At 42.0% G+C, this 20,390-nt stretch overlaps 1 protein-coding gene across 1 annotated transcript in view; it reads left to right on the forward strand.

Annotated features, from left to right (window-relative positions):
- The first annotated feature begins 3,171 nt into the window (after positions 1–3,171).
- Positions 3,172–20,390, forward strand: part of PTER (phosphotriesterase related) — a 65,803-nt gene continuing 48,584 nt past the window's right edge. Inside the window, exon 1 of the mRNA XM_082742011.1 lies at positions 3,172–3,293. The gene's annotated coding sequence lies outside the window, so the exon portion shown is untranslated. The remainder of the gene's footprint in view (positions 3,294–20,390) is intronic.

Below are 20,390 nucleotides of genomic sequence, written 5' to 3' on the forward strand. Positions count from 1 at the left end.
TCATTTGTAAAGGTACAGTCCCCATTAAAAAGTTTCCTGAATTGGGAGATTATGTGTTTTCAATTTAGCTGGGTAAGAACTAGAAAGGTTTTAATTTCATTTTTCTTTCACCTCTAGGTGAAGTAATAAAATATACTGAGTAATTAGTTGTATTCTCTGGGAGGTATAAAAAAGAGGAATTTGATCAGAAAACGTGTGTTGAAAGCTCCGTCCTGGCCCTCTTGTGACACTGGTTTCTAATAGATCTCCTGGAAATGATGGGACTAGTTTATCACACCACAACTAAAAATTAAACCGAGAAAATCTCTGCAGCGCTGTCAGTTTTAACTTCCAATTAACAATTAAAATCTGACAGCCACACAATTTACGAACTGATATTGTCAGCTGTGCTCTGTATCTGAGGCTTGTCTGATAATTATCTGGATTACTTCATATTTTGACCTCTTTGGATTTTTTCTTTCCCATGGACTATTTTTGTGTAAATATTTAAAACAACTAACTAGAGTAATGAAGACCTGAGTGCTTTCCAGAAGTTTCATCCAAACAGCGAGGGGTTTTGGATGTTTGGTTTTGATTTCATTCTCTCTGCCAATTTCGGGTTTCTGAGTACAAGTACTGTCAAAATTCAAAGATACTATAAAAATGAAAAGTGGGTACCGCAGAAATGAGAGCACATTTGAACTAAACCCTTCTCTGAGAGATTGATTTGGAAACCTTTGGTTCCTTAATAATATGATTTCTAACTTGGCTATTTCATCATAGGCATATGGCCATACATTGATATTCAAGGTTTCAAAAAATATCTCCAAGTTCGGCTTTTCCTGGACGAAAGACTGAAAAATGAAGTTGGGCACGAGGTTTGATACCAGATTATCATTTTTGATGGCAGAACATCCTAAGAGACCCCTTTTATCCATTCTTGTCTGCGTATCCCCAGGGCTAGCGGGTATTGGAGGCCAGCAGTGGAGAGAATGCTTATTTTAATTACTTTTTTCCATAGGAGAGCATTTGATTCTTAATCAACAATAGTGCTTAAATTACTTATGATGGGAAATGGAATTACACAGTATATACTCCCTGCCACCAATACTATAGGCCACCAACATTTTTCACCGTGGCACACTGGATTTGCATGGATTTCTCTCCCTTTGAGCACAAGTGTTCACGATAGACACCTACAGTATTCATCTGAAGTTTCTCTGAAGGTGTTTCTTTCAAAGAGAAATAAAATCTAGACTAGTTTCCCTTTAACGCTATGTTTTAAGAAGTAAAGCCAACGAAAGGAAGAGCCTGCCTGTGAAATCTATCACAGATCTTGCAATGACGGATGCAACAGGAGCAGTGGAGACTTTAGTAGCTTCCATACAGAAAAACTGACGTCACTTTTAAACATGGATCTTGCGTATAATCTCACATCTGGCAGTACGGACTAGCAAGATGCATAGCATTATAAATAACAGAATTTTAGGTGTTTCCTCAACAGCCATGGTCAGGTACACATTTATAAGGCTTCATGGTTGCATCATGAACAAAGTGTTAGCCAGCACTGAAATCACTCTAGAAGCTTCTGTTGATCCATCTATGCATTATATAATCTCAGTGTGAGCCCCAGACATTCATTCCTAGTGATATCCAGCTCTCTCAATACTTACCCCTCCAGAGTTCTTTTTTTTTTTTTTTTAGGATTTTTATTTATTTGACAGAGAGAGATCACAAGTAGGCAGAGATGCAGGCAAAGAGAGAGAGGAGGAAGCAGGCTCCCTGCTGAGCAGAGAGCCCGACGTTGGGGCTTGGTCCCAGGACCCTGAGATCATGACCGGAGCTGAAGGCAACAGCTCAACCCACTGAGCCACCCAGGCGGCTCATCCCTCCAGAGTTCTTAAGCTCTCCATTTACTCTTGTGCCTCCCACTCTTGGGCCCTATTTTTATCCCATTCCCTGTTCCTAGGATTTGAGCAGCCGCCACCTTAAGGACCACTCTTCTCCTTCAGTTCTGTCTCCCTGCCTCACCTCTACCAACCAGCTTCTTACAGTTTTACCTTCCTTAAAAAATGAACACACACACACACACACACACAACTTCATCTCCTTTTGTCTTCTTTTTCTGACTTAAATAAATCGATTAACTAGCCTCCAATGAAACTGCCCTGCTCTCATCTAAGAAGGTTCTAAACCTAAGTAGGTTCTAACCCTGGCCAGGCACAAGGTACTTCTCTCTTGAGATCTGTTTTCCAATCTGTAACTGGAGGAGAAAATGATCCTACCACATGTAGGTCATTCTAAAAATTAAGCAAGATACCATATGTGCATCACCTAGAGTAGCAGAATTGGCTTCAGGAAACACTATCCAAGATTATTAATTATTATCATTATCATTATTATTATTAGATGTTTACCTTCCTTTCACATGACACTTGAAGATTCTTCCCATTTTAGTCCTCATCCGCTTTTTCCCAGAATTCAGGATCAAATGAATTGAATACAGTGTAGTACTTAAAGGAATTACTCTGTGTCACGACAACTGTTCCTAGCTCTTTTGGGGGGACAGATGCTCTCACTTTCACTAAGCCGGCTGCCATAGGAGGTATTAAGGCCATCTCTTGTGCTACTATTCGGTAAAAACTCTGTAAAGATGAGAAACCTCAGACCCAGGGACATGGAACAGTGGAGAAATAAATCCAAAGTTGCTTTGTATTCAAACGATGATCCAAATCCTGTTTGAGATACCAAATTGCCAATGCGTCCCTCTGATTAGCAATCCCTGGAGGAAGCCAAAATCTCTGCCAAAGCAGTCTTTTCTAAAAGACCTGCGACTCATAAGGACTTTTAAGGAAAATGCAGCCGCTTTTTTTTCCCCTTGGGGGATCTAACTCCTAGTCCTTTTCCTGCTAGGACATTTGGGGGGTACCTACAATGGATTCTTACGCATAGAAAGTGGGCTCCCAACCCAGCCGCTGAACGGATCCTGCGGCTTCGAGCTCTTCGGCCGTTCCAAGGTTAGGGCAGGCCACCCGCCAGACTGATCGCGGACTTGGCCTGGAGGCGGGCTGGGCGGGCCCTGGCACACATCCTAGTCCCCCCCGCTGGGCGTGGCGTAGGGCCAGATGGGGCGTAGCTGGGGCCGCAGGGCGTGACCGGATCCTGCAAAACTCGGCCCAGCGACCCCGGGGCGGGGAACAGACGAGGCCCGAGGGTGGAGTGGGAGCCGGAGTGGGGGAGACGTTGAAGTCCCCGCAAGCTCGCCCTGCTGAGGGTCCCGGGGGAGAAGGTGGAGCGCAGCGAGCGGAGGGAAGGTGCGCGGGAGCCGGAGCGGGCGCGGCAGCTGTGGGCAGGGTCGGAGGGGTGAGGTCCGCGGGGAGCCTCTGCGGCCGCGGCCGGCCTTGCGGCCGAGCCTTTCGCGTTAATCCCTGCGGGGAGCCCCCGCGGAGGTCCCCCTGGGGAAGGGAGGTTTAAAGCAGCCCGCGCTTTGGCAAGCTGCTGCGTTTCCCCAGATGCGCCGGGGAAGCTGCAAAGACGGGGATCGCGAGGCTGCGCGAAGCCCAGGAGGCTGGCCTGGGCTTAGACGCAGCGGGTAGCCCCAGAGTCTAAAAGTCCAGCGAAGCCTGGCTTGTAACCTGAGGCCGAGAGTGCGGCGCGGGCCAAGGCCCGAGGGCCCCGCGTGGCGCGAGCTCAGCGTTGCTCGACAGAAATGCTTCGGAGTTGTCGTCTGGCGGCTGCGCTGGGCTGGGGGCTTCTCTCCCATATCCGTTCTCCTTTAATGAGCTTTGAAGCCACACCTCTAAGCCTTGGGCCTTGACCTTGCCCTTTGTTTTACCGTCTCCTGGTTCTTCTATCCTAAAGATTCTCGAAACACACTTAAGTGCGCCTGCCTTTTGGATAAGAGCTTGGTATTTACAGCCGCAGTGCTGTGATATTTGCGAAGACGCCTCAGGTGCAGTGACACCTCCGAGGGGGACACATTTACAGAGAGCTTCTGCCTTGTATAAAAACGTGTCCATTCGTCCTTAAATCTCCGCCACGGCGGAGGAAACTGACAAACATTTACTCCTCTCCTAAAGGATCATCGCTTTCATTGTCAGATAGAATGAACGTCAGGGAGAAAAGAGCCCCAAGACTAATGACATCGACTTAGCCCGTTACGTTTTACTTTGCATAGACAGCAGGGGTGTACAGCAGTTATCCGACCTGATGTGATTCCAGAAATAACTCATCCCTTTTAAAAAGAAATCTCCGTGCGCACTGCAAAGAGAGATCAGACAACTTGCACTTGATAGCAAGATAGCAACTTAATTTTAAAAAGGATAATTCGAACACAAAATTCACAGCGTGCTGCTTTATGAAATTATGTTTTTCATTTGTGGAGGCTAGATGTTGTCTTATTATAAAAGTTACAAAATATATATATATATATATATCAGTTAGTAAAAGCGAATCACCAGGGATCTTCTTTTAGCTCTGTGCACCTAATATTGCTCTATGTCAGTGTTCTCCTGTTAGCAGCGCAGGAAGGTAAGGCACAGAAGGGTAAGCCACACTGCTGCAAAGTTTAGGAAAAAATCCATGTCTTTCCAATTCCAAAACCTGTGCTCTTACCACTTAACCACCCTTTACCTGTGTTTTTCACAAGTCTGCCCCTATCTAACAGGAACTAAAGGTACTCTGGTAGAGGGGGGCAGGAAGCCAGATGGCTGGCTTAAAGAACTCTGAGAATCCATGAGTGGACCCTAATTCTATTTCTGATTCCAGCTCTGTGACTTTGTACAAGTTCCTTATCTTTTCTGGCACATTAAAGTAATTGATCTCTAGGTCTCTACTAGATCGAAAAACCTATAGATTTTTGAAAACAAGATTCTGCTTTTACTGTAATGATATTTTTGGTCACACTTGGTGTCGAAATTACAGGGTGGCCAGGAAAGGTTGGTTTAATCCATTCAGTAAATCCATTCAGCATGTTGTATAGCTGGACATGCGGTGGGGCTGCTCGGATAAGGAACAGGACACATGAGGTTTCTAGCCTCCAGGAGTCTATATTCTGTTTGGAGGCAGAGAGACTTCAGGAAACAAACAAAAAAAGAAATCAACAAACAAGTGAATTAACCAACAGACACAAATTGTAAACAGAAGGCTGTGATAAAGGAAAATGGAACTGGTAGGGTTGGGGATGGTGAGGGGGACACTTTGCATGTGTTTGTGAAAAGGAGTCCTCACCAAGACCTAATTTAGAAGGATGAGAAGGACCTAGCGATGTTCATTACTTTCAGTGGGACCTGTTCAGGCAAGGGAGCCCAGAAGGATCTTGGCATGTTCTAGAAATTGCGAAACATCTTTGAGACTGGAGCTGGGGCGATTGGTTCAAGATGAAGTTGGAAAGACGGTGGCACCAGGTCCTGCAGGGTGTTGTGCAGCCTGGTAAGCTCTCTAGATTTTCATCTAACAGCAGTGGAAAACCACTGAAGGGTTGTGGGCAGAGAAGCCCCATGGAGGTGGCCATGATGTAGCCCCAAATGAAGGATGGGGGTAGCTCAGGCTGGGGTAGTGGCAGTAAAGCAACAGAAGGTGGAATCTTTAACCGTCACTTTATCAGCAGGGCTTTCCTAACAACTATATTTAAAATAATATTCTAGGGGCACCTGGGTGGCTCAGTGGGTTGAAGCCTCTGCCTTCGGCTCAGTTCATGATCCCAAGATCCTGGGATCGAGCCCCGCATCAGGCTCTCTGTGCAGCAGGGAGCCTGCTTCCTCCTCTCTCTCTCTGCCTGCCTCTCTGCCTACTTGTGATCTCTGTCAAATGAATGAATAAAATCTTTTAAAAAAAGATCCCCATCCTCCCTTCCTTTAGTTTTCCTGCATACAACTTCTTCCCATATGACATATTGTATCTTTTGTTAATGAATTCTTTACTCCTTCCTAGGAGAATGTCAACTGTGTGAGGGCGGGGTTGGCATGTTTTATTTACTGCTGTTTTTCCAGCATCTGATGCGGAACCTCATGCAAAGTGGGCTTTTAATCCATATTGTAGGGATGGATTTGATAAATGCTTTGGATTTTGATTCTCTAGAACCTACTGATGAATGGCAGGTGGTGGTGAAAGGGAAGGAGAAGCCAACGGTGATTCTCAAGATGCTGGCTTAGAAGCTGGGCAGACGTAGATGTTAATTAAGAAGAGGAAGGCTAGGGAAAGAACAAATTGGGAGTTGGGGTAAGGGAGATGGAAAGTTCCATTTGGGGTGTATTAACTCTGTGATGTGTAGATTAGTTACCTATTACTGTCTTTTTAAAAATGCCCTAAAATTTAGCTGATTAAAACAACAGCCCTTTGTTATCATTCTGTGGGTCTGAAATTTGGGCATGGGATAGTTGGGTTTGTTCTGGCTCTGAGTCTCTCATGATGTTAGAGTCAGTCCATTAGCCGGAGCTGTGGTCATCTCAAGGCTTGACTGGAGCCGAAAGTTCTGCTTCTTACCTTCTTCACAGGGCTGTTGACAGATTTCCGGTGGCTATTGGCTGGAGGCTAGTTCCTTACCATATGGACCTCTCCATAGGGCTATTCACGATGTGGCTTCCCCCAGGGCAAATGTTCCAAGAGGGAAGGAGAACCCAAGAGAGAAGTCGGTCTTTAAAAAACAAAAACAAAAACAAAAAGCCTGATCTCCGAAGTAGCATGCTGTTACTTCTGTTGTTTGCTGTTGATTACACGGACCAGCCCTGGTGCAGTGTGTGTGTGTGTGTGTGTGTGTGTGTGTGTGTGTGTTGGGGAACAACAAGGGGTGTGAATACCAGGAAGGATGGTGTTGTTGGGTGCCATTGTACATTTGCCTTACCACAAGGTCTATGTGATGTCCAAGGGGAAATGTCATATAGGCTGGTGGGTATATTATACCGCAGCTGATGGGAGAGATCTGGGCTACAGATAATTATTGGGGAGTCATTAATCGTGATATATGAAGCAGTTGGAAGTGTATAACAGGACCTGAGGAGAGAATATAGGTAGAGAAGGGAGGAGGAACCTGGACCCAGTACCCAGGACCCAGGACCCCAGTACTTAGAGATCAGTGGAGGAGGAGCCAGCAAAGGAGGAGGGCGAGTGAGGTGGGAAGAGAACCAGCACAGTGTGTGTTTTAGGGTGACTACACTGAAGGACAGGTTTCACTGGACAACTTTCCCCTTCCCCATGTAGGGGCAGATGATAGCTTGAATATGGCTGAAGTGAAAAGAATTTCTGAAAAAATGCAATTTAATATAGTTTGCAGTGTGAGTAGTTAAATTTTGACCCAGATAAAAGCAGAGAAAAGGAGAACACATATATAGGTTAGAACATTTAGAGTCTCGAGAAATCTATGTCTGTATCGTCGGTGCCCTCTCGGTGTGGGATTATGGTTGGTAGAGAGCCCCATGTAAGGATTTTTGGGGTTACTTTCAGAATTAAGTCTGAAGACAAAATAATGAACTGAATAACACAGGAAGAACTACTGACCTTGGAAAACACCCATCTTTCCTTCCATATGCTTTACAGCGTTTACCATATGAGGACTCTTACTCCTCAAATATCTTAAATAGCCCAGTGAGCCATCCAGTAACAATGGGAAAATTAATTCCTGATTAAGTTCTGCTCAGTAGCCCTATGAACTTCACTGTTAACAGGAGGACCATAAGATGGTTGAATATATTTTTTATACACCAGATGTTCTTTAGGGTGTATTTTCAGTAATCCCAAGTTTTTCTAAAAAGACTTTCATTTTTTAAAAAAAGCTTTTCTCATTCATAGACATCCTCCCTCACTTAAAAAAAAAAAGAAAGAAAGAAAGAAAAAAGAAAAGAAGGAAGAAGGAAAAAAATAAAATACCTGCTCCCACCTGGCCACCTGGCCTAAACCAGCTCAGAGTGCCTCTTCATGGAATTCAGTGAGAAGTATCTGCCTGAGTTCACATGCTTTGTGTGTGAGTCTCTCTGTCCCCTTCCAGTGGGGTATGGCTATGTGCCTTGCTTTGGCCAATGAGATGTAAGTGGAGTGACGTGTCACTTCCAGGTAGATGCTTTAAGAGCCAGTGAGAGGTCTGTCACACTCTCTTTCCTTCTGCCACAGTGACCACAATTTTCTAGATAGTGGCTGTTTGGTCCGCTTGGACGTGACAGGAGGACACAGAGCAGCACCCCCTGTCGACCTGTGTTAGACATGTAGCGAGAGCTAGATAACAAGCTTTTCTTATGTTTAGGCCCCAAGATTCGGGGATTTGTTTGTTACCACAGCAGAAGCTAGCCTATCCTGACTAATGGACTCGGGAAAGAGCTGAGCCGCATGCATCCAGGGATTACTGATTTCCAGTCTAACAGACACCATGGAAGCCTGGGAGGGAAGCTGCTGTAGAAGGCTCGCTGTTGTGCCTAACGCTGCCCTTACTGTTAGGGAGACAGGCCTACTTGTTTCCACAATAATCAGCTTCATGATTTTAATCACAGGGGCAAAATGGTAGTTCGCTGTTTCATTATACCCTGTAAGGATAGCCGTTGTTAAAATGTAAAATACAGAAAGGCTCAATGCAGGGACACCTGGGCAGCTCAGTCAGGTAAGCATCTGCCTTGGCTCAGGTCATGATCCCGGGGTCCTGGGATTGAGTCCCACATCGGTCTCCCTGCTCAGTGGGGAGTCTGCTTCTCCCTCTCCTCCTGCCCCTCCCCCTGCTTATGTGCTCTCTGTCCTCTCTCTCAATTAAATAAATAAGATCTTACAAAAAAAATAAAAGAGATGATTCTTCCCAAATTAGATTCTCCACGGATGCATCTCAGAAATGATTTTGTCACCAAAGGACATTTGAAATAGGTCGTACATAAGTCTTTTTTCACGCAGTTTCAAGGATTTTAAATATGGTTTCCTGGCTATCTTATTTTTGAGCAAAGGGCATCAGACCTAGGTTTTGCTCTCAGTGTCCTGAAAGCAATGTGTTCACACTTCTACTCTGAGTCAAACAGAAGCGAAGCAGGGAACATTTTGCTTCAGGCAGAGCCATGCTGTATTCTTAGGGATGTTGGCTATAAATCCATTCTCCCTAGAGGTTAACAATCAAAGTTCTCCCCCTCTCTTACTCAGACGAGTGATATGATGATGATAAATTGCTTGGACATGACTGCCCCAAGCACTAGCGTGATGAATTAGGTGGCTGAGGGCATGGCCACAGATTCTCCATTGTCAGTCTGCAACATCGAATATTGGCAGGATTCATAAATAGCCTTCTGCCAATTTTGGTCACCGCTTTGCATATTAAGTTCTCTGTTTTCACAGGTCGTGGCTCTTAGTTCTTAATCAACTCTGTCTTTCCCTGAATTCACTTAACTAATCAACCTTTTGTTTTTTTTATTCTGTTCCCTACTTGCCAAACGAATGGGGTGTTCGCACAGTGGTTTTCGGTAAACATGGAGGCTTTCTTCACAGAAACTGTTAAAATAGTAATTATTAGTCCTTTTCACTAAATCCAGAGTAATAACAGCTTATCTTGCAGTGGCTTAATTGGGTAATTATTTAGTGTTTGAAAAGCACTTAGAAGAGAATATTGGTAAATATTGTCGTCAATTTAAAGCTCCTTTGTGTGATTCCAAGTCCACTGCAACCAAAAACTCCTTGGTATTACTGTGTAGTGATAATGATTTCTTGATATTGCTTACTATTTTCAAAATTGTATATATACTGATTTGGGGATTTTTTTTTTTTTTTTGAAAGAGGAAAGAGAGCCTGTGGGAGGAACAGAAAAAAAATGGAGAGAATCTTTTTTTTTTTTTAAAGATTTTATTTGTTTGACAGAGATCACAAGTAGGCAGAGAGGCAGGCAGAGAGAGGGGAGGAAGAAGGCTCCCCGCTGAGCAGAGAGCCCAATGCGGGGCTTGATCCCAGGACAGTGGGATCATGACCTGAGCCGAAGGCAAAGACCTTAATCCACTGAGCCATCCAGGTGCCCCGGAAAGAGAGAGAATCTTAAACAAGCTCCACGCTGGTGTGGGGCCAGATGCAGGACTCAAGCTCACAACCCTGAGATCATGACCTGAGCCAAAATCAAAAGTCAGAAACTTAACGGACTGAGCCACCCAGGTATCCCCTGATTTTTTAAATAGTTAGAATATTTTCATAAACTCCTCAAGTTACCGTGTTTATACTGTCACATTTCTACATGTCTTGTCTGTTATATTCGTTATGTTTCTGAAAAGTTCAATGTCATTAGTCTTGCTCTCTAAGGTTTGGAGGAAATGTAAAGCCCAGCCCCCAGTTCGGGGTATTTCACATGGTACACCTGCTCCATCATCCGTGTGTTAGACCTGCTTCACTCTTCCGCAAGCTACTTATGATACCCTGGCGAATAGCTGAAATGGATAACTCTGCGCCCATACACCTGACTGGCATCAAAATTTGTCACGAAGCATCAAACTGAATCATACGGGCCTGGCCATCCCTTCCTTCCTTTCTTTTTTTTTTTTTAAGATTTTATTTATTTTTGTTTGACAGACAGAGATCACAAGTAAGCAGAGAGGCAGGCAGAGGGAGAAAGGGAAGCAGAGGGAGAGAGGGAAGCAGGCTCCCCACTGAGCAGAGAGCCCTATTCGGGACTCGATCCCAGGACCCTGAGATCATGACCTGAGCCAAAGGCAGCGGCTTAACCCACTGAGCCATCCAGGTGTCCCCAGCCCTTTCAACAAAGTTTCTCCCCACTCTGTAGACCCAGATCCTCCACATGTAATTAAAGGCCACCTCCGTAACTTGGCTTAGATGACCTCCATCACTGATGGTATTGGTTTGCTAGGACGGCCATAACACAACATCACCAGTGGGGTGACTTAGACAATACACATTTATTTTCTAACAGTTCTGGAAGCTGAAAGACCAGGGTCATGGTGTTGGTAGATTTGGTCTCTTATAAGGCCTCTCTTGACTTGCCAGTGGCTACCTCCTCTGTGTGTCCTTTCATGGTCTTCCCTCTATGTTGACTGTGTCCTAATCTTTGCTCATAACTACATAAAATAGTCATATTGAATAAGGGCCCACTGCCCAAACCCCATTTTAATGTAATTACCTCTTTAGAGGCCATATGTCCATATCCAGTTACATGCTGAGGTACTAGAGGTTAAGACTCCAACTTATGAGGTAGGGGGAACACAATTCAGTCCATACAACTCAACCATAATAATAATGGTCTGTGGAAACTACCATTTTTGGAGTTACTTTCATTGATTATCAAATGTGAGCAACCAAGTAATGACTACTTTGGAGGGTCTACTCAGCTCAGGAACTTCTTAGCATTACGTGGAGGAGACTTTTATGCCTGTGACTTAAAAGAGTGAAGTAATTAGATAAAAATTGTAGCAACATGATTACCTGAATCCTATGTACTTTATTAAGTGGTTAACCATAAAATGTACATAGTTAAGTACACCTTTCCATCTGAACTCCCACCATCCAAATATTTCTTATAACTCGCCAATATTTTTTCCTCAGAATTTCCTCTTTGAATCCAAACTTGTGAATATTAGTCCACATACTTGTGTCATCAAAAAGGGCAACAGGATGTGGAGGACACTGTGATCCTGTAGTTCAGATATCCCCCTTAGAGGTCAACATCTTGTGTTGCCGTCTTGTCATCAAGTGAAAATGTTTAAGAGAGGTGATGAGCATAAGAAGCCAAAAAAGCTCTTACATTTGAAAAAGTAAGAAAGCCTCCAGTACCTCAGTTTGACTGTCCCCTCTCTACATCTACTATGGGTACTATAGTTGTTTCTGGAAAGCTTTACCGTCTGCCTTCAGAATAGAATAATAACTTTTTTTTTTACCCCCCTCCAAAAAAAGAGTCTTTTTGCAGCTCATTAATTGCCAGAAATCCTTAGAAGATTGTTATTGTGTGGGTCTATAAGAGTATTTTAGTAATATTTGGAATAACTGGTTGGTGGTTTTGAATGAGCTGTGAAACATTCATTTTCCCCCTGAAAACTGTTTTTATTAAAATCTATCATTGAAGCTGGGTGCTAGATACCTACAGGTTCCTTACACTATTCTCCCCACATAGGCAAGCTTTTGAAAATGCCCACATTAAAAAGTTGAAATGAAATAATTTCAAAAAATAAATAAATGTAATATATACAACCTTCTGCAATGCAAAATTTGGTACCTATCGTGTTTTCAGGGAGAAATGACATTTGGATAGGGAGGTATGTGTGCAGATGTAAGACAATACATGTGTAAGTAGAGTGTGGCTTTCACTACCAGTTGCTCCATAGAAAAGTATTGTTGGTACTCTTATCCAGGGAAAGGCTCCAAGGGTGTCTTTGCTAGTTTTGACCCAGATTATTTGACGTTTTTATTAACCACTCCCTGGTGTCTGGCATATATCTGTCACTTCGTGAGTCTGCCTTTCTACCAGTCACAGAATAGAATAGCTAACAGAATAGAATAGATTAGCTAATAGAACAGAATCGCTGCCCAAGCTGCATTTTCTCCAAGTAGAGTCTTTCACTTCAGACACTTTCCATTTACAGTTGCACAAGTCCATTTCACACGTGAATTCAAAGAAAAGGGTGCTGGCTTCCAATCAATGCACCACTCCTGGCGAATGCCTTCTGTCTAGTACTTTCTATTAAAAAAAAAAATAAAAAAAGTCCTCTGCTACTGCAGGAAGGGTCTTTCCACATTGCCACTAGGCAAGAAAACATCTCTGCTGAGTGTGCTTCAAGGTCTGTTACTCCAAAGCCCTGTCTCCATCCTGTCACTGCCATTATCCGTTCAAGTTCCCGAAGCTTCCACAGGTGGGATTAGGGACTGTCCTGGGCCTCTCCTGCGTGAGTCTCACTCACATTGCTGCATAAGTCAAAGACCTGACATTGATTTCCTTTGGCTTCTGGGTTGCTTTGAACTTGCCCCCTCCCCAGTCTCATTCAGCGAGATGCATCTTCAAGGTGTTCCTCTTTGTCTTGTATAAATACTTGGGATCATCTTAGGGTATAAGAAGTAAAGAATCTGCTGTTTTTAGCACTGACTAATGACTAATTTAGCACTGACTAACTGAGCTTTGACCTTACAGCCGTATTTGATCTGGTTGGTGTTCCAGGGTAAGGGGTGCGGGGTGTTTTCGTACATCCTGCTCTTCAGGGCCACTTTCCTCTTTTTTGACATAATCCATTACTCCCACGCATTCTTTTTTCACTCTTTGTTTATCAGTGTATTTCAGTAGAAAGACCAAAATATTCAAGTTAAGAGACCCAGGTTTAAAATGATCTTTGTGAAGATTCTATATAGTTTATTTATTGTCTATTGAATACATATACAATATTTCTATTCATTTAATTGTTAGACTTAAAATAGATAAAAGAACATACACAGTTTCTAGCATTAGGAACACTTCCTGAACCTTTGCTACTACTTAATCTTGCTATGGTGAAGTTGAAAGGATTAATTTCTAAATTTCTTTGCTTTTTGATAGATAAGATCAGAATTGTAAAAGGTTTTTTATATGGAATTTGCACAGTGCATTATGTAGGGATGGTGTAGTTTTTTGTGAACTCATTTTCACTTACTTACTTTTATCTTTGTGTTAGGAATCCCTCAGTAAAATAAATTTTCATTAATTATTCTTGCATAATGTGATGATTTTTATAGCATTAGCAAAAAGGAAAGTTTCTTTATCTATACGTTGTTTCTTTACAAAGAATGATGTATTCAACTTCAGAGTTTTATTCTATGAAAATTGGAAAGTTTACTCAATAACTGTACCATGTCTGACTGTAATGTTTCATCTATATTCTTGACACCACGTTTCATATTTTTTTGAAGATTTTACTTATTTAATTGAGAGAGAGAGCAGCAGGGGGAGAGGGAGAAGCAGGCTCTCCACTGAGCAGGGAGTCCAATGTAGAGCTTGATCCCAGGACCCCAGGACCATGACATGAGCTGAAGGGCAGACGCCCAACCGACTGAGCCACCCAGGTGCCCCAACACTGTCTGTCATACTTAATATCTTTAAATCAACATCATTTAAAATGATGTCAACAATTATCAGACCAACAAAAAGTCTGAGAGTTAAAATTGGATGACAGCTTTCTCTGCCTAATTAGAAGTCATGATTATATTTCTAATGAGTTAGGAATATGTTATCCCCAAAACAGGAGATAGCTCTTGAATAGGTCCGAGAAAATAAAGGTGTTACAAGATATTGTAGAGATGTGAAATGCCTTTTAATTTTCACAAACTCAGCATAATAGTCATCAGAATGAAATAATTCATCACACATTAATATTTCTCAGATTTGTCAAATTTGATTCATTCTCCTATCAGTTTTAAAGCATGTTTGCAGGGCGCGTGGGCAGCTCAGCCGATCCCTGGACGGAGCCCCTCATTAGGCTCCGTGCTCAGTGGGGAGTCTGCTTCTTCCTCTCCCACTGCCCTTTCACACCACTCGTGCTCTCTCTCCTCAAATAAATAAATAAAATCTTAAAAAGATAAATAAAATAAAGCATGTTAGCTATGACTAGGTACTACCTTCTCTAATTAATATTTTTCTTTAAACTAACCCAATTTTTTTACTTCAGCTTATTCTAAACAATAATATCCATAAAATCAGAGGCTTGCAACATTTATTCTAAAACACATCAAAATAAACAAATATGTGTCTAAGACATTCTAAATGCCCATATATCACCTAAAATTGGTTTGAACCACCCGTGGGATATATATCACACCTACTGAAAACACTGACAAAAAAAACAAGCAGATGACTTTTTTTTCCTTATCTCACTGTCCACTAAGACATCAAATGATTCTTGGCTATAATGTTGGCACAAAAGAATTTCCAGAATAGTTTCTGTACTTGCACTGTGATAATTAGACAGTGTGAATACGGATATGTGTGTGTATAAAAAAAAGTACACATATATGCCCAGATACATAATGGATCATTGTAGCTGTTCTTTGGGAAAGAGCCAAGACTTTTCAGTTGCTTAGACAATCAGCATCATTTTTTTGAGGGCTAATAAGCTGGGATTATTTTATAATAGCCTCTATTTTAGTCATAAGCAGTATAGACAGTGATATAAGAAAGTCTTAATCTGCGTTGTGAAGTATTTTTATTTAATTCATCTGTTAGTAATAATCTAAAGTTTATAGTAAATACTCTAAAGTGTAATATGTAAAAATACAGATATATGTAAATGTATATATAATTTTTATATAAAGCATATATAAATATACATGCATATATATGTAAAATATATAAAATATAATATAGTTTGTTCGAGAATGGTTCAGAAAATGAATTAGAACAGTATCAATAGAGTTCTCATTTCTTGTATAGAAATGTTCTGCCTGATTGTCTATACCTTAATATCCCCACTTATCTAATGTCTAAACAGCGTGAGCTCATGAGGAGCCACTGCAGAGGTCGGTTAGAGTCCATTACTGCCTTTTTTGCCTAGAATCATAGAATTTGTACCTGGAAGGAAATTTGGAGGTCACCTTGTTTAACTCCTTTGTTTAATCTGGGAGAAAACTGAGGCTCACGTGCTAAGTTCGCCCAAAGACCCCCTTTGTTTGTATCAACCTCTTGAAACCTTTATGCTATTGGCAAAGTTCTAGCATTTCTCCCTATCGGGGAAATAGTGGTGTGTTCATAAGATAATTCTAGTGTCCCGTCTGTGTGCATTCTTCCATTTTTGAAACACAGCAGTTCAGCATTAATGTTTGGTGGCATTCCAGATACTAAACTGCTATTGACTATTGTTTGTATCAAATACAAGCGTAACCCCATAGAACACCATCAGGACTATTTTCTGTTGCCTTGAACACATTTGAATGAGAAAGGAAAATGAGGACATTTTTCTAAGCAGTGTCAAGATATATTTTGCCAAATAAATAAAAATGTATTCTTAGGGGGAGTATTTTTGGATTCAAATATCCCATCTTTGATTCTTGACTTTTCGTCTGTATGTCTAATGGCAAAGCAAATAAACACGGGTAACCAAAGGCAGTAAGAGTCAGTTTTGATAGGACTTCATAGTGGCAGATGTCACTGTGAAGAATGAGCAGGAAGAGTTTAATTATACAGGATGCCTAAACAAGATCTCAAGGAAGAATAGGGTAGCAGGTGCCATAGACTTTACCTATGAAATTAAATATAGCTTCTAAAGGAAGGACAGCTAATTCTGTGTATGTAATAAGTTTATATGGCTCCAGAGCTTGTTGGTAAAAGTAGTTTTAGCACTTAGAAAGCAATCTTTACCCTCATTGTGTTCCAATTAAAAAAGCAGTATTACTTCTCTTCAGAAAGGGAGCCACCGAGCTGTTCTGAGATCTCCCAGGCCCATACAACTCAAGAAAAGGGAAATTAGCAACCCTGACTCCACAGAACGCTGTCATCTACCCAAACAAGAAGGCAAGCAGGTCTTTAATAATACAAGAGACACTGCCAGTTGTGAATGCCTCCACTGTTCACGCTGTTGGAGCGCACGAATTCCCAGACGGACCCACGGCAGCTCTGAAGCCTGCGCGTTGCTGTTAATTTACTCATCCACCCATCCTAAGCACTTATCGGGCGCCTGCTCTGGGAGGGTCGGGGCGCTGAAGGCTGGCCGTGACACTGTGCTCACTCAGACGCTGAGCAGAGAGGATTCCTTGAGAGTCAGGATCCCCTGTGCACAATTCTCCTGTGGGGTCCCCAGAAAGCACCAGAAGATTAGACGCCCCTCACTGGAACACAATACCCTGCCAGTCTCTGCGGCCTGTGCCATTTATCACTGACACAACGGAGTCATTTTACATGTGGCTTCGACCCAGGGAGAGTATGAGGGGCCGGCAGTGCTTTTCTGCGCAGACGTTTCCTCTTTCTAGCCCTTGATCTGCTGCTTGGGTAGCCGCTCTCTGCTTACTCTCTTAGCCATGAGCAACGAGGTCCGGCTTCCCTGCTCCCACTTAGATCAGGAGAGACGCGTGCAGGGAAGGTGCTCCTGTCCCTAACCTGCTCTTCCTGCTTGCTCCGTGGGCTGGGGTGGTGACTGGGGCTCTGTCCGTGTCCATCACGGGTAACTAAGGTGGCCTTCCTTCTGTGCAGGCTCAATGAAGACAAAGTCATCAGCCAGATGACAGCGCTGAGTTTCTGCCACACACTCCTGCTTGCTAGGTTTAACCCTTTGTCATTATCAGCCATTTCCTTTCAGGAACGCCTTGTGTGGTTTGCTCTTACATCGGCTTCATGCCAGTTACTTTCAAGTACTTTTTAATCCGGACCTGCACTGACCTATATGCTGTGTATAACTTGTTGCAAACCTGATTAAATTGTAAACTCCTTGAGGACAGGACTAGGGCTGTTTCTTTTTCTGGCACAGAGAGGGCCTGACCTAACCTATGAGTGTTAAGAGTCCCAAGCAAACAAACACAAAGAAAAACAGACCAAGACAAAAAAAACGTCCATGGTGTGGAAGGGCATCTCTTCAAAGAAGGGTTTTGTGTCACAAACCTTAGTGCAAAATGCAGTGACCTTTGAAAACGTGAAATGCTTTATTGCTGAGCGTCATCTTTTTTGTTTTTTTAAGATTTCATAGCACAATTAATCTTATATGGTAATGCAGTGACAATGAGATGATTTCTCCAGAGAATCTATGCTAATACTATTAAAATGCTCTTACAATGTCAAAATGATTGCAGTGGAAGCATGTGGGGACTGTGCTTATGTGATTATGATATTATAGTGATGGGCGATTACCATAGGAAACTACTAATTCAACCCTGTAGGGACTTGCATTATGAAGCCATTATAACATGAGATTATAATGACACAATAACTTGCATGCACACTCGTGATGCGAAAACTAAAGGCTAATTTGAATGCGAGTAGTATTTCCATTAAATTGTAATTAAACACTGAAAGCAATGCTTGTTTAAATTTAAGACGGAGACCTACCATCCAGAAATGGAAATTGTGGGCGAAAGATGCATGCAAGGGACGAGCTGAGGATGGTGAGAAACCATTCCCAACTCTGCCCTTTGGTCCTTCCTGGGTATGGGAAGCTCACGACAAAGTGGCCTCCCCAGACTTCCTCTGGGTGTACTGGCTGTCATTACACAAAACCACTATCTATGCACGAGGATCTTGGATCCTGCCACTTTTCTAGAAAGACCACCACTTCATGTGGCAAGCCGTCCTGTTTCATTCTTGAAGTGGGCAGAATAGTCCCTCACTGCCTCCACACAAGAGACTCCAGTAATTTCTTCTTCCCATTAAAAGTAACTTCCTAGGGTGCCTGGATGGCTCAGTGGGTTAAGCCTCTGCCTTCAGCCCAGGTCATGATCTCAGGGTCCTGGGATGGAGCCCTGCATGGGGCTCTCTGCTCAGCGGAGAGCCTGCTTCACCCTCTCTCTCTCTCTGCCTGCTGCTCTCTCTGCCTACTTGTGATCTCTGTCTATCAAATAAATAAATAAATAAATAAAATCTTTTTTAAAAAGTAACTTCTTTAAAAAGACAACAAAATTGATTTATGTTCTAAACAGATAAGCACGAAGGAGAAAAAGAAAAAAAAAGTGTTTTAAAATTCCATCCCCTAGAAATGACCCCTTATTAGTTTCTCTGGGTATTTTCTTTCTGATTATTCTCTCTGCAAAGTAGATACATTTTCTTCTACAAGAATTTGGGTTCTACAACACTTTTCAAGGCTACTTATTCATTTGCTAATTCTCTCCCAGTTGTAAGATCTGTTTTTTAATCCAGGAAAATCTGGGTGATAAGTTTTTGTTTGTCTTTTAAAGGTCAGCTCAGGCTGGATGATATTATGTGTCACCCAGGAAACTTTATTCTACTGCTAGGGAATAGTATTTGGTAGTTTATGCTCTGCATATATCAGTTACAGGATGATTCTGTAGTCAAACTTTCTGATTCTGTTAGCAACCCTATAAATAGGTAGTTCGTTGACACTTCTCTCTGCTAGGAAATTAGTGCATTTCAGAAGTCAAAGACTTCTCATTTATTCTCAAGTAATAATTACTATCTGGCTTAGGTCAACATAAAGAGGGATTATGAAAAGCTAGGAGCTACTGAACTTGTTAGATATACCCCTGCATTAACTTGTTCAGATGTTGTAAGGATACACCACAGCTAATACATACTCCCTCCTAATTACGACTGAAAGTGGTGATTACTCCTTGGTTTAAATATAGTGCAGATGAGTTTTTGCTATTAAGTATTTTGTTTGCACTTCGATATGCTGTATGCTTTAGAGTTATTTTTATTACTACTTATTGCAACAACCAGTTTAAGTAGGGAAGTCTAAATTACTGGAGCCCTTATTTTTATAATTAGGAAGAGGAAAGCGCTATGCAATTAAATGGCTTGCTTGATGACATCGAATCAACAGTGGCGTTGGGATAGGATTTTCTGGTCCTAGATAATTGTAGCTTCTTCCTTAGGCCAATGAGTGATGTTACCTCTGAATAGTACTTCCACACTAATGGACACAAGATAATGTAATGTGATGTTTACAGTACATATCTGCATGGCTAAAGAAAAGAAATGCTTCCCTGACAAGCTGGGAGACTGGTTCTAGTCCCAGCTGTCTGGCCTTCAAAAGAACAAGCATTAGTGTTCGCACCTAGAAAGGAAGTCATCGATTTCAATGATCTCCACGGTCTCTTTCTGCTCAAAAATTCCAAGGTCAAATAGCATTTAATATTAACTGAAATTTATGTATACTAATTAAAAATATAATATTTAATAAGTTGTTGATTTTACTCTAAAGCTATTAATCTAAATTCAAAACTGTACCTTATTTAGGCGCGCCTAGATGGCTCAATCTGTTAAGTGTCCGACTGTTGATCTTGGCTCAGGTCTCAGTCTAAGGGTTGTGAGTTCAAGCCCAGTGTTGGGCTCCAAGGTGGTGGGCATGAAGTCTATTTCAAAACAAAACAAAACTAAAGTAAACAAAAACAAAAAAACCCATACCTTATTTAGATACATTTAATAATTTGACATTTTTAGCAGATTTGTAATTTGACTTAAAAATGTCTTTTTTTATTTAGGGAATTTATTGAAATTATTAAAGCTACACATATAAGTCTATCCAAAGAGGAGATTAAAATTATAGTCCTTTGGTACACTGGCAATGTTGTTAAAATAGATCAGAACTGCAGTAAAAGGAAACTTTTGGGGGCACCTGGGTGGCTCAGTGGGTTAAAGCCTCTGCCTTTGGCTCAGGTCATGATCCCAGGGTTCTGGGATCGAGCCCCGCATCGGGCTCTCTGCTCAGCAGGAAGCCTGCTTCCCTCTCTCTCTCTGCTTGCCTCTCTGCCTACTTGTGATCTCTGTCTGTCAAATAAATAAATAAAATCTTAAAAAAAAAAAAAAGGAAACTTGCTTGCACAATTGTAAATAAATACGTAAATAC

Source organism: Mustela nivalis (genome assembly GCF_964662115.1).
Source record: "Mustela nivalis genome assembly, chromosome: 7".
In the NCBI taxonomy this organism is placed as follows: Eukaryota; Metazoa; Chordata; class Mammalia; order Carnivora; family Mustelidae; genus Mustela; species Mustela nivalis.